Source organism: Lactuca virosa, chromosome 4, assembly GCF_052849685.1.
Source record: "Lactuca virosa cultivar CGN04683 chromosome 4, Lactuca_virosa_CGN04683_v6, whole genome shotgun sequence".
In the NCBI taxonomy this organism is placed as follows: Eukaryota; Viridiplantae; Streptophyta; class Magnoliopsida; order Asterales; family Asteraceae; genus Lactuca; species Lactuca virosa.
In genome coordinates, this window is record NC_136429.1 from 36,395,735 (window position 1) to 36,409,748 (window position 14,014).

Below are 14,014 nucleotides of genomic sequence, written 5' to 3' on the forward strand. Positions count from 1 at the left end.
TTAGGTTATGGAGCATATATTTATATGTAGGATTCCAAGGGTCATGGGTATAACCCAAATCCATACCCATGGGTTTTGTGATCCATGGTACATGTGGTCCAACTCATTATGTATTCATACATAATATTAGTCCAACATGGACCATAAGCCCAACACATATAAATATAACTAATTTACACAATTAGTCCCCATTAATTTAAACAGTCTCTTTTAATCACTAAATTAATTCCAAACTAATTCTTGATCAATACTAATTAAATCATATGATTTCATATTAATATATTAGAACTTATAAAATATTAATAAATCATATATAACCTCTTCTCAAAAGTCCATCCAAACAAATTGTCTTGATGTTATGCAACCCAAATGGGCCATGCTACTCTCGGGTCGAGTACATACCAATAATAGTTATGGGCTTAGACATCTAATCCAACAGTCTCCCACTTGGATAAGTCTAAAACTATTATTGTAAATATGAATCCAAAATCCCGACTAGCAATTTTAGCTCTTAAAACCCGCTGTCGAACTCTGACCTAGTCAATGACGTGTCCATTACATAAGGGATCATATATTCCTCCATTCTAGATATCATATGGACTGAGACATGGATTATAATCATTCTCTCTGTATATTTGTTGTTTCCCGATTTCTGATTTATGACGACCGACTAATTGAACAAATCAAATCAGTCCAGGCCCGGCCGAGCACTTAGGGTTGTCATCACTAAATCATCGAGGGGCCCACATATATCGCTTTTATCCACATGGGGTAAAAGGAACTGATAAACTTCGGCCCAAATGCTCGCTTGTACTCACTCATCAAATTACAGACAACGATATGTTTTATAACATTCAAGTTACTAGTGCGTTTACATAAGTCGATCTGCAACCGATTCGCAACTACAACTCACACATCTCCGTTTGAAGAATATAAGATATTATCGTCTCATAATCACTCGTGATAAAATCCATGAAGTGATTCAAATGAGTGTGGGTTTAATCCAATACTCGAATCTTATTCCATGAGTACTCATGAATACTGCGGCTATGTCTAAAACATCTAGACATACTACAGACCCATTCATGACAATTTTGCCTCAATACCTACTTCCAAAGTATGATCGACTGTGGACGGTTTGAATAACCTAGTTATTCGGGAAGTCAAAACATGCAAAGTGAAACACAAGAATAATACTAATCCTATATGGCCCCAAAACTTTGATTCATATTGATTACTCATTATTCATTGTATAATGTTTCAAATAATCAACTTAATACTTGAACAAAAACAATAGTTGTCTCATGCTACAAGCATGCACACTATGTTTACATGTGGTCCTTTCTCTGTGGAATAGATCAATTGAAAACATTTCAATGATGCTCATTTCAGAATTCCAAATCCTTATGACAAATGTAAGAATCCAAGATGCTTTGCCATTTACTGAAATCTGTTAGATTCTATACTTTATATGCAATGATCCTCTTGTAATGACTATGTATAAATGTCACAAAGACTTGGCTACAGACATTACAAAGTATTCCAATGGAGAGCAATTCCATGGAAACGAAGTCTCACATTCAAAGTACATTCCTTTGAACATCCTTCTTGCATTAATTTTTTCTAATCTTATACAGATCTAATGAATAACTTCCACCTATGGGAACATTTCCATATTCTCATTTTGACTATCACTTCTGAACAAGAGTTGCCTCTTTTCAGAATATGTTAATATGGTCCTTCCGAAATTTACACCATACTTCCAACTGTCCATGAGCAACCAATCTTTGGTAAACCTTCAGATTGTCCTCGACAATTTCATAATCATTTTAGTCATATCCAGTTCTATTCCTTCTCCCTCTTAATGCCCTAGGCATTTGGAAAAATTAGAACACATAGAAATATTATAGCATATGCAATCAATCCTATACCCGAAGCATATGGGATACGATTCATAATGTCTCACATAAAGACATTATCCTAGACCAGTCTTTTGCTATAATTTTTTCTATTAGCCATGTTCTCAAGATTCAGACTATGACCAGGGATGCCGTAATCATAATCGAATATTGAGAACGCAATTAATATTTCCATATATATAATTTCCTTATGTTGAACCATTCCAACATAACATTCATATATATTTGACTAAATTTGATTAAAATATCAATCTAAGTTTTTAGAATTGAAATGGAGTATAAATTCCTCTCCCTTAATTACAGCAAAACAACCTTTCAAACCCTGCAACTTTGCAAATTTAACTTTTGTTTTCTATAATTAACATTGCTAACTTGTAACACTTACGATAATAATTATGCTCCCACTAGCACAATAATTATTATCTTATTAGCATAATACTTATGCTCGCACTAGCTTTGACATGTATCTAGAAATCAGGTGGACTTCTAGAAATCAATACTTTATTGACATTCATTACCAAAGTTCAAGTTTCTGATACGAGATGCTTCGATAAGACTTTATCTAAGCTTCCCAAAATCATACACCTTTCCTTAGACACCTCACATGTGTGTCTAAACAATTTTAGAACTATGAAAAGGGATGGCATAATCATAGTCTCAAATGTTTAGACCTTTTCTATTGCTTAGAATTCGAATTATGAAAAGGGATGTCGTAATCATAATTGAATTTGAGAATGCAAATATCATAATTTCTATCTGCTTAAAATCTACTTAGTGAAAGAGTTTCCTCACCATCAGTTTCATGAATCGAAGATAAACCTTATGACACTTAGATTTTATGGTGTATGTGTTCCTATCCATGTGAATTTGTCAAAAACATAACCACAAGAGGAGGTTAGTGACAAATCCAAACTCATATGGACTGAACTTGTTCAATCTTCACTTCTTGCCACCTGGAATCACAAGGACCTACCATTGCTTTCAAGTAGTTATGCAAACAACTTAGAACTCACAGAACTCACATGCATAGTCAACTTTTAACTGGAATGGGCACAGAAACAAGAATATGTCAACACGATAGGTTACAAACCTCAAGTCGTGTGACAGTGAAAAACAACAGGTTTTATGCTTGATTAGTTCTTGAGACCCTTTTTAAGATCATTAAGACTCCCACTGACCTCTTGACATATAAGATTCTCTTGTCAAGAACCATTCCTTGACAAAGCAAATATTCAAGAGTTAGTGGGGATTCTTATCAAGACAAACACTTCACACAATTGGCCTTAGTTGGTCTTTGTTTTATCCAAAACATCACAACTCACCAATTTCAAATGTTCAAGAGTAGAAAACATTTTACTCTACATTTGATAAGTGTTTTAAACCTTATTAACATTATGTCACCCAAGGCTCGATCTTGGAGTGTTACTCTAAGACTCAATTTTGGAACGAAGTATGATTCATCTTTTGATTTAACCATTTCAACAATTCACGATTCCTCTTCTTAGTCAAACAAATGCACTAAGATGTCCTTAGAGGATCAGTTGTGATATGGTTTTTCATAATCATTAAGATGATCATAAAACATGATACTGAAGTACTCTCCCATCTTTTCAGATTGGAGAAACCTTTATCTTTCTGCCTAATTTGATTCTTCTCATTTGTCCTGCCATACATTGAAACTTTTTCAATGTTTCAGAATTATACTTAAACTTGTAAGCACAACCATATTTACTAAAGTTTAGTAAAACATGACGAATAGCCTTATCGTTCTTTGTGGTGGACCTGATCAGCGCACAACCAAGTGTACCCGATTTCCTAGTCCTTCACTTGACTCACATATACATGTGAACAAGGAATTAGTCTTAATTTCCCAAATATGAAAATTCTCATTCATCATACAATACAAGCTGCATGATTCCACGTTTCTATCCAACTGAAACTTGGGTGATGAAAATATTTCCTTATTTGGTAAATTATGACACTACCACAAACGAATGAATCAAATCTATTTTCCAATATTGTTATCAATGGAATCATATAAACAAAATTTTTCACAAATCCCATTGTAAGGATACTTAAAATAAATAAAATCAAAAATTTTCCTTTTATTTTAAAATTGCGGAAAAACTTATCCTTACAATGCAAATACATATGAAAACTATGTTGTTATGCATTCTTATGCAATCTATCATAACTCTTAAGCAGCAGCTCAAAATTCTGATCTTCGAATCATGCGATCGAAATCCATCTTCACGATCAGATTCACCATACTCTTCTTCTAAGCTTCCTCTCCATTTTCGATTCTACAAAACATCAAAATGCGACCTAGTCATATCATGTAATAAGAATCTCCAAATAGGAACTTAATAGAGTTAGATAGTGGCCTTTACCTGAAGCATAGTCAAATTTTTGACTTTTACCATCCTAGTGAACTTTCAGGTAAATAAGGCAGCTTCGCAACCAATGCCCCATCATTTGGAAATAGAAACATATGGACTCTTTAGTAATGGTACATGGGACTATCTCAGACTTAGCCTTTCTCTTTACCATTTGGTCAACCGGGTTGACTATGTTCGATCCCTTTCCATTGGGAAGAGAAGACTTTTCTGGACTTCCAATGCTTCAATTGTCAATGTCCATGAAAGTGTGGGAAGTAGATCTTCCAATCAAATTTGCTTTACCAGTGCTCCAAATCATTGTTGATTCAGCAGCAACAAGCAAATAGGTAAGATCGATAAGGGTCATGTCGTGGTCTGTCACATAGTAGTCCTTTAAAAAACCCGCTATATGACTTAGGAAGTGATTGAAGAACCCAGTCAATAGCCAACTTCCTTGAGACTTCGACACCTAACTCTCCCAACTTGTCAATATGTGACTTCATCTCCAAGATGTGAGTACATATAGACACTGCTTGCCAATAGGGATTGAGTGACCTTGAACTTTTCAAGAACTTGTGGGTTAGGGAGAATAATTAGAGGAGGTGGAGGAAGTGAAGTATGATTTCCAGTCCCATTAATGCACAAAAAAAAGATTAATCTTTCACCTTGATTGCCATTTGGGATATCATCTTCATTAGGAAAGCTTTATCCAAAAGGATAAGGAAGACCATAGTTGTCATAACTAGACATTTATGAGGGAGAAATTCAAGTTTAGTTGATTTAAGTCCTTAATATAACACCCAATATGAAATATTAAGGCTAGGACCCAACACAATATTTTATAACTTGGAAGAGGGATGCCGTAATCCAAGCTACAAAATATTCGAAGGTAGGTAAATGACGATTTACCAATTTCCACCATGAAAAACGAAATTTAACATTAGGTTTTAAATGATTGAAACTCCTAGATCTTTTGAGATTCATTGAACTATTGAATGGCCTGTTTAAATCTCGATTGTGCCCTTCAAGTTTGTGACTGGGATGCCGAGGATCACAAACAAGGAGTGAATAACCATGCAAATTAACTTGGTACACTTAATGTTACAACCACCTAATCAATGTGCTGGTTAACCACACACCCTCCATTGATCTATGATTAACATCATGCTACCCTTTGCCACACATTGTCAGTCCTAGATTAGTGTGTCGGTAAATGTAACACTCGTGTTTCTAGCCTAGGCATTAATCTTGATATGATAGTCTAGGTTAACCTTTGTAACTCATTTTGAAGAAATGAAAAAGGAATTATGTGAATTCTATGTGTTTTATGTGTTTTATGCTTAATTACTAAGAGTTAAATAATTAAAATAAAAATGAGCGTCGAAAATAAATATTAGATAAAGCCGATATCTATTAACAAAGTTGTAGTGGTCGTGACAAGGATTACGTATATATAAAGAATGCCGAAATCCGAGTTATAACGAAGAAGTTATGACCTGTCGAAGTTTCACGACAAAACCGGCTCGGTGCTGAATGTCATAAAAAGTGAGTTTTTGATAAACTACTTTTTAGCCTTAGTGATCTAAACGAAACTCGTAGTTTTCGTTAAACCGAGAGTAGGTATAAAAAGAACACCCAAATCTGACTTCGTATGAGGAAGTTATGATTTTTCGAAGTTTCAGCTTAGCAGTAGACAGCTAAAAACTCGAATTTTAGATCGAGTGACTTTTAGCCGACACAACCTAAATGAGAATTGAAGGTCTCGTAAATAGTAGCACAACGGTAAAAAGTCTGACGAAAACGGACGTCGGATGAAGAAGTTATGAATTTTTAACGGATTTCCTGTCCCGGTCTGTTAAAAATAATAATATAAAAATTAAAGTCAAAATTAGCCAACAAAGTCTAAACGGAAGTTGTAGAGCATAATTTTACCTACGTGTGCATATAAAGAACGTCAAAAACGGAGCTCGTATGCGAAAGTTATGGATTTTAGAAGTTTTGGCACGAAAATCGAGAAAATTTGCTAAAACCGAGAAATTTCGCAAGGTGGACTTCGGCCACCTCACCCTCGCTTAGAATGTGCCATGTGTCCGAAAAAGTGCTGAGTCATCCGAGGTTCTGAGATGATCCGAAGTGGTCCACTGAGAAGGCGACACATACCCTCTTCCCTCGTGTCCGAACCCTCGCAGCATGCCACGGATCCCCCTACTTCGGACCTAGACCTCGGTCCAATCACAAGAGGACAGCAGCCCCTTCGCACGCGCAGCCCATGTGCGAGCACCTGCGCACCCTCGCCTGCGGACCCCACCCTCTTGAACCGACTTCGGACTCCTATAAATAGAGGGGTATGCGAGCCTTCCCGGTTAGTTTTGGAATTTTGCCATATTTAGCCCCTTTTCCATATTTTCTTCATCTTAACATTCCCCAAAGCCCCGGTATCGAATATAACCCCCGGAATACGCCACGAAGTGCCCGAGAAGCCTGGAAAATTTATCTTTTCGGTTTCGAAGCCTGACCTTTGCAGAGCCCAGTTTCTCAATAAAACTCTTGGTTTTATTAGAAACGAACGTTTTAGGAAACGAATTGCTGCCCGATTATCATCAAATCATGTGAGTGTGTAGTTACTTTCACTTTACACATAGATATGAAGTATTTAGCTTAAAATACGTGCTATGTGTAAATATGTTAATTGTTTATTTGAGGTGACAGTTGAATAGATGTTTTATACAAGTTTTAAACTGTATGTGTATTTTATCTACAAATATGTTGGGTAGAACATGGGTTGACAAAATAGTCGGTGGGTGTTAAAATGATGAGAGGCCTCGGTGCCGGTGTTGTTGTTGGTGTTGTCGTTGTAGTCGTCTAGCGGAGTATAGATGACGATCACGGACCTTTCTAGACAGTCCAGTGGTACACTAGCAAGTTCGCAACTTGTAGGTGTTGATGAACTAAATGTTCATTGGCGTACTCCAATCCCCCTCATGGTTGCCTTTAGGACATGTATGGCTGAGGAGTCCCCTTACCAGTAGTGTCCAACCCGATGATATTCCTTAGGTTAGGTCCCTTGATAGAGGTGTTTAGGGACGTAAAGTGAGGACAACGGGAATGGGTAATCAGGGTTATTGTTGATTGGTGAACTTAATAAGTTATTATTATTGTGGGTTGAAAACCCTATATGCTCACCAGGCTCCCAAGCCTGACCCACTCAGCTTTTTATGATTATAGGTAGTGGACCTCGAGCATAGTCGGAGGACGATGAGAGATTTTTGATTATAGGCCAGTAGTTGTAAATAACTGTAGTAAGGCTTATAATGTCTTGTTTATGCTTTTGATCTGTATCGGAACATGACATCCCGAGGTTTTGATATATATGGAAAATATATACCTTCTTAAAGAAGGGTTTTGATAAACTTTTATCATGTTTTATTTTGGGGACCTATTCCGCAACATCTTTTGAAAAGATTTCTCTGATTTTATTTTAAAAAGCATAAATTAAATCGGTCTTTTCTAGCCGAGAAATTAAGGGATGTCACAGTAAACCACACACGCTGCACTAACGACTTAACAATGTGAAAACTGCAATTTAATGGGTTAGCACCAAATTCACATTTTTCTAGAGTAACTAAGATTGGGAATTTAATAAAGTTTAGTTACTTTATATTTATCATTGTCCTACTCGGTCGGCTAACGACCCTCCACCAGTCAAGGAAGCGGTGGGTGAGAGTGGACACCCATTAAACTGCCATTTTATAGGCAGTAACCTTATACCCCCTTATAGACCGGCTTCGTGAATGAGGACTACTAACGGTAAGACTGACTTACTCTTATATATATATATATATATATATATATATATATATATATATATATATATATATATATATATATATATATATATATATATATATATATATATTAAACCTATAATATTATAATAGTATAATGGTTGAATTTTAAACTTTTAAAATTTTAAGGGTTGGAATTAAAGTATACATGGGGGGTAACTTTACAAATTCCAAAACTTGAGGGCAAGTTTTGAACAATTCAAAAACTCTTGGTTTCCATAACTTATGACTTTAATATGGTTTTTATGGAAGACTTTTCAAGTTCCATAACTTGAGGACAAGTTATGGAAGACATAAAATTATTTTATGATGACATTAAAATAAGACCTTTCATTTTTTCATAACCGATGAATCTAAATGAACTTTTAAAAGGAAAAACTCTTCATTTTCCATAACTTGAGGATAAGTTATGGAGTTCATAAAAACCATTAAGATCAAATATTCCAATTAGCACAATAATCAAATAATTTTTCCATGATCTAGATTAAACTCATAATAACAAGATAATTCATATCAAGTATTTTACAAGAAATTAGTCTATTACATAAATTAATAAAATCTTGAAACTATGACAATTATCTTTTATTTGGATGAGGATAATTATTTTCACAACATAAAATCGAATTTTTATCAAGAAAACATTTTATAGCAATTATCCAAATCCAAATTAAGCCAAAAAATTCAAAAATTTTCCAGACCCGTCACCACCTCGTGGTAATTTTGACCACCTCGTGGTGATCAGGCAGGATCCAAAAAAACAATTTTTCAAGCTTTGAAAACAAGTAGCATCAAGTATGATGGAAAACAACCCTATACTCTGATACCACTGTTGGGTTTTGTATACTACAACATCCTATGGTTCACATACAACCCTAAATGCCTTGGATCTATGTTTTCTCTAATTATACATGTAATAGTGTTTCCAAAGCATTAAGCCTATACCTAGCATGTAAATAACATATGTATAATAAAACAGATTTCAGACATACCTCTTGAACCTCAAATGGAATCACAACTCATCTATGACAAAGGATGACATTTTGAGAGAGAATTCCATGCACCAAAATCGTCCATCTTTTTATAAGAATAGAAGCACACGTTTGTTAGGTTATGGAGCATATATTTATATGTAGGATTCCAAGGGTCATGGGTATAACCCAAATCCATACCCATGGGTTTTGTGATCCATGGTACATGTGGTCCAACTCATTATGTATTCATACATAATATTAGTCCAACATGGACCATAAGCCCAACAGATATAAATATAACTAATTTACATAATTAGTCCCCATTAATTTAATCAGTCTCTTTTGATCACTAAATTAATTCCAAACTAATTCTTGATCAATACTAATTAAATCATATGATTTCATATTAATATATTAGAACTTATAATATATTAATAAATCATATATAACCTCTTCTCAAAAGTCCATCCTAACAAATTGTCTTGATGTTATGCAACCCAAATGGACCATGCTACTCTCGGGTCGAGTACATACCAATAATAGTTATGGGCATAGACATCTAATCCAACAGAGACTCCCCGTGAGTGTGTACCTGTGATATTCAAGCTCCGAAGGGTACTTCGGAAGAGTGGCCATTTGGGGTTTTCGGACATCCAGAGTCTGACGGAATGTCATTGTGTGATTCCTTTTGAGAGGAACCACTGACTTTGGATCTCTTTTTGGCAGGAACTTTGGAAGGAGAAGGTTTTTCGATTAGCCATTTTTTTTTCTTTTTGCCACCAGTCGTGGTTGGTTTGTTCATATCTGAGGGCATTTATTCATCCAAGACCGGGGTAGGCTGTGTTGGGACAAACACAGTCGAGGTCTCCAAATGATGTTTTAAAAATTGTGAATCGGATGGAAGAACTGCCAACATATTTTGAGGCAACCTATGAATAGGTCCGAAAGTGGACTGGTTCGGAAGTCTATATGTCTTAATAGCTTTGAATGTGCGAAATATCTCTTTTTGTTCAGTGTTGATGGGAATTGGCTCTTGTCTTTCCCTGTAGAGTTGTTGAAGTCTAAGAGCCCAGAACCTCGAACTGGAAATGTCGTTTGTCTTTCTCTTGATGGCAAACTTCCGAAAATCTTGCCATATGACCTCAGTCAGATCTACTACATTGTTCCTTCCTGAATAGATGTTGTAGACGACATACAGCCAGTCCTTGCTCAATGTGTCTGTTCCTCCATGTTTTACTGATAAACCTCGAAGAATGAGGTGCATCAATACTGTCCAAAGTTCAGGAACCGCTGATTTCTTGAATTTCATTGCCTTGAACTCTTCATTGTATCCAAGTTCATTCAGGAACTTCTAGAACTCTTCATACGAGGGTTATTGCACTTGAAAACCCTTGGGGTTTTCAGGAATCCCAATTGCTTTCAGGAATGTTTGCTTGCTAACAAGAATTATTCTATCTCCAATGATTTTTGTCTCCAGAACACCGTCTTGAATTTGTATCCTCTCGAAGGTTGTGTGAACGATGCGTAAAGTGATTTGAGGGTTTAGGGTTTTGGTTAGTGAAATGGCAATGGGTTGATGTGAGATGAACTCGAATATCGAATATCGATGTGCTTCGTCATGGAGTGTTGAATTGGATTGTGAGAAATCGCAATGGTACTTTAAGAATCACAATAGATTGGAATTTTTTGAAATCGATAACCATAGTCCAAAATCTGAGATTTCATCCAAAGAACTTGAGAAATGCAGCTAGCATTAGCAATGTAATTCGCTTCGGCTGTTGAGAGAGCAACGCAGTTCTATTTATTAGATGACCAACTAACCAATCTTCCACCCAAAAATTGATAACCTCCTGAGGTGCTTTTTCTATCCAATTGAAGACCTCCATAGTTTGAATCGGAGTATTCCTGAAGAAGGAAACTTTCATTTGCCGGATACCAAATTTTGAGGTTCTTTGTACCTTTGAGGTATCAGAATATTTGTCTGACTGCCAGAAGATGATACATCTTCGGATTGACCTGAAATCTGGCACACGGGCATGTGGAGAACTTCATGTCCGAACGACTTGATGTAAGGTAGAGTAGCGACCCAATAATTCCCCTGTACTTCTTTTGATCAACAACAACACCTCATGGGTCCAAGAAGATCTTGTGTCCGAAATCCATAGGAACCTTTGTAGAGGCGCATGTGTCCATTGAATACTTTTTGAGAAGCTCAAAAATGTATTTTTCTTGGTGAATAAAGATTGCTCTGTTGGTTTGCTTGACTTGGAGTCCGAGGAAGAAACTTACTTCACGATTCATGCTCATTTGGAATTGACTAATCATTAACATGGCAAAATCAGCAACCATTGATGAATCCGTGGATCCAAAAATGATATCGTCAACATAGATTTAGACTAACATGAGGTTGTTTCCATTTGATCTTCGGAATAGGGTAGGATCGAGAATTCCTCTTTGAAAACCGGAACGTTTGAGAAAATCAGTGAGAGTCCCGTACCAGGCACGAGGAGCTTGCTTAAGGCCGTAAACAGCTTTTTGGAGTTTGTAGCAATAGTTCGGATAAGAAAGATTGACCAAACGGGGGGGGGGGAGGCTACTGGAGATACACTTTGGTATCCAGTTCACCATTGAGAAAAGCACTTTTAACGTCCATTTGGGAAACCTTAAAACCTTGTGAGCTGCATAAGCAAGAAAGATTTTGATAGCTTCAATACGAGCAACAGAAGCGAATGTCTCGTCGTAATTAAGTTCTTCGATTTGAGTGAATCCTTTGGCCACCAATCTTGCTTTATTTCGGATAATAACTTCGGTGTCGTCTAGCTTGTGTCGGAAGACCCATCTTGTACCAACAATAGGGTGATCCTGAGGAGGAGGCACGAGAGTCCACACTTCATTTTTATCAAATTCTGCTAATTCTTCTTGCATGGCTGTAATCCAGTCAGCATGTTCTAATGCTTTGGTTCAACGATTGAGATAAATGCCGAGTAATGACATTCGTTTTGGATATTGGTAGCAGAACGAGTTTGTACACCAGCATTGAGATTTCCTATGACCTGATTTGGAGGATGATCCTTTGTCCAGATATGTAATCTCGGAAGCTCTTGTGCAGCAGATGATCCGACATAAACAATGGGGTTATGTTGCTCCTCCTGAAAAGTTTGAATTTGAGGATGATGCTCCCCCAGAACTTCTGAACCAGATAGGTTTACATCGTCTTCAAGCGTAAAGTCAAAGACGTGAGCATCGTCTTCGTTGTTAATCGGAGTGGGATCAAATTCAGCGAATTGATCTACTGCATCTTGAAATCCATCCACATTTTATTCAAGTGAAGGATGACCATTCTCCCCCTCAACCTGAGAAGGTTGAAACGGTTTGAAATCAAATGGAGGAAAAGTGGGTGTCGGACCAAAAACATTTTAAAAGATTGGAGCTGCAGTTGATGAGGATGGTCTTGATCGAGATTCCAAATCAAGAGCAGTTTCTAAACGTCCGAACATGCTTTCGAAGTAAAATTCATACATGATTTGGGAATTCAGACATCCTGGAGATGGAGCATCGGACTCCATGATGTGTGTTGTGACATAAGTTGGGCCAGAATTCCGAACATAGTTGTCATCAAAAGTGACATCAAATCTTTCTTCAAGAACACGAGTTTGACGATTCAGAACTCGGTAGACTTTGGATTTGGCTGAGTATCCCAAGAATATTGCTTCATCGGCTTTGGGTTGAAACTTGGTGAGTTGATCACGGTTGTTTTTGATAAAGCACCTGCAGCCAAAAACATGTATGAACGAGACACTCGGTCTGCGACCATTCATGGCTTCATACGGTGTCATGTTAAGACGTCGATTAATGATGCTTTGATTTTGAGTGAAGCAGGCACTAGACACAGCTTCAGCCCAGAGATAAAGTGGAAGATTAGCAAAGTTAAGCATTGATCGAGCGGCTTCAACGAGGGTTATGTTTCTTCTTTCAACCACATTGTTTTGTTGAGGGGTGTAGGGAGCAGAGAAATTGTGGTCGATGCCTTTGTCGAAGAGGAATTTCTCAATGGTGACATTGGTGAATTCCGAGCCTTTGTCACTTCGGATCCTCCTTACTGGAAGTTTAACAAGAACTTCAATTCCTTTGATGAAATTAATAAGTTCTGAGGATGTTTCAGATTTTAGCCTAAGGAAGAAGAACCAGGTGAACCTTGTAAAATCATCAACAATCACAAGAATGTACTTTTTGTGATGCAGACTTTCTATAGTGGAGGGTCCACAAAGATCAATATGCAGAAGTTCTAATGGTTCCGAAATTGACTTTTAAATAATAACCAGATGACCTTTCTTGGATTGCTTCCCACATTCACATGCAGCACATAAGTGATCATTTTCGAACTTGAGGAGTGGCAGACCTCTGACCATTTCACCAGAAACAAGATCATTCATATATCGGAAATTTAGACGAGAGAGTTGCCATTGGTGAGGATGACATAACCTCGGATCTGAGAATTGGAGTTGTTGCCATACGTCACATAGCTAGCATTGGGAGCGAGTTAGAGATCACACAGAAAGTCTTTCTGCCCCGTCATGTGCATGGAACAAGCACTATCAATATACCTTATTGTATATTGTTCTGAAGCACAGAGTGTTGGATTTGGTGTCTAAGCCCATACATATAACTGGGATGTACTTGACCCGATTGTAGCATGGTCCTTTTTGGGTTGCCTTCACCAGTGCAATTTGATAGGATGGATTTTGAGAATAAGGTTATTTATGGTTTATTAATATATTACAAGTATAATATACTAATATGAAATCATATTATTTAATTAGTATTGATCAAGAATTAATTTGGAATTAATTTTGTGGTCAAAAGAGACTAATTAATTATAAGGGGATTGATTATGTAAATCA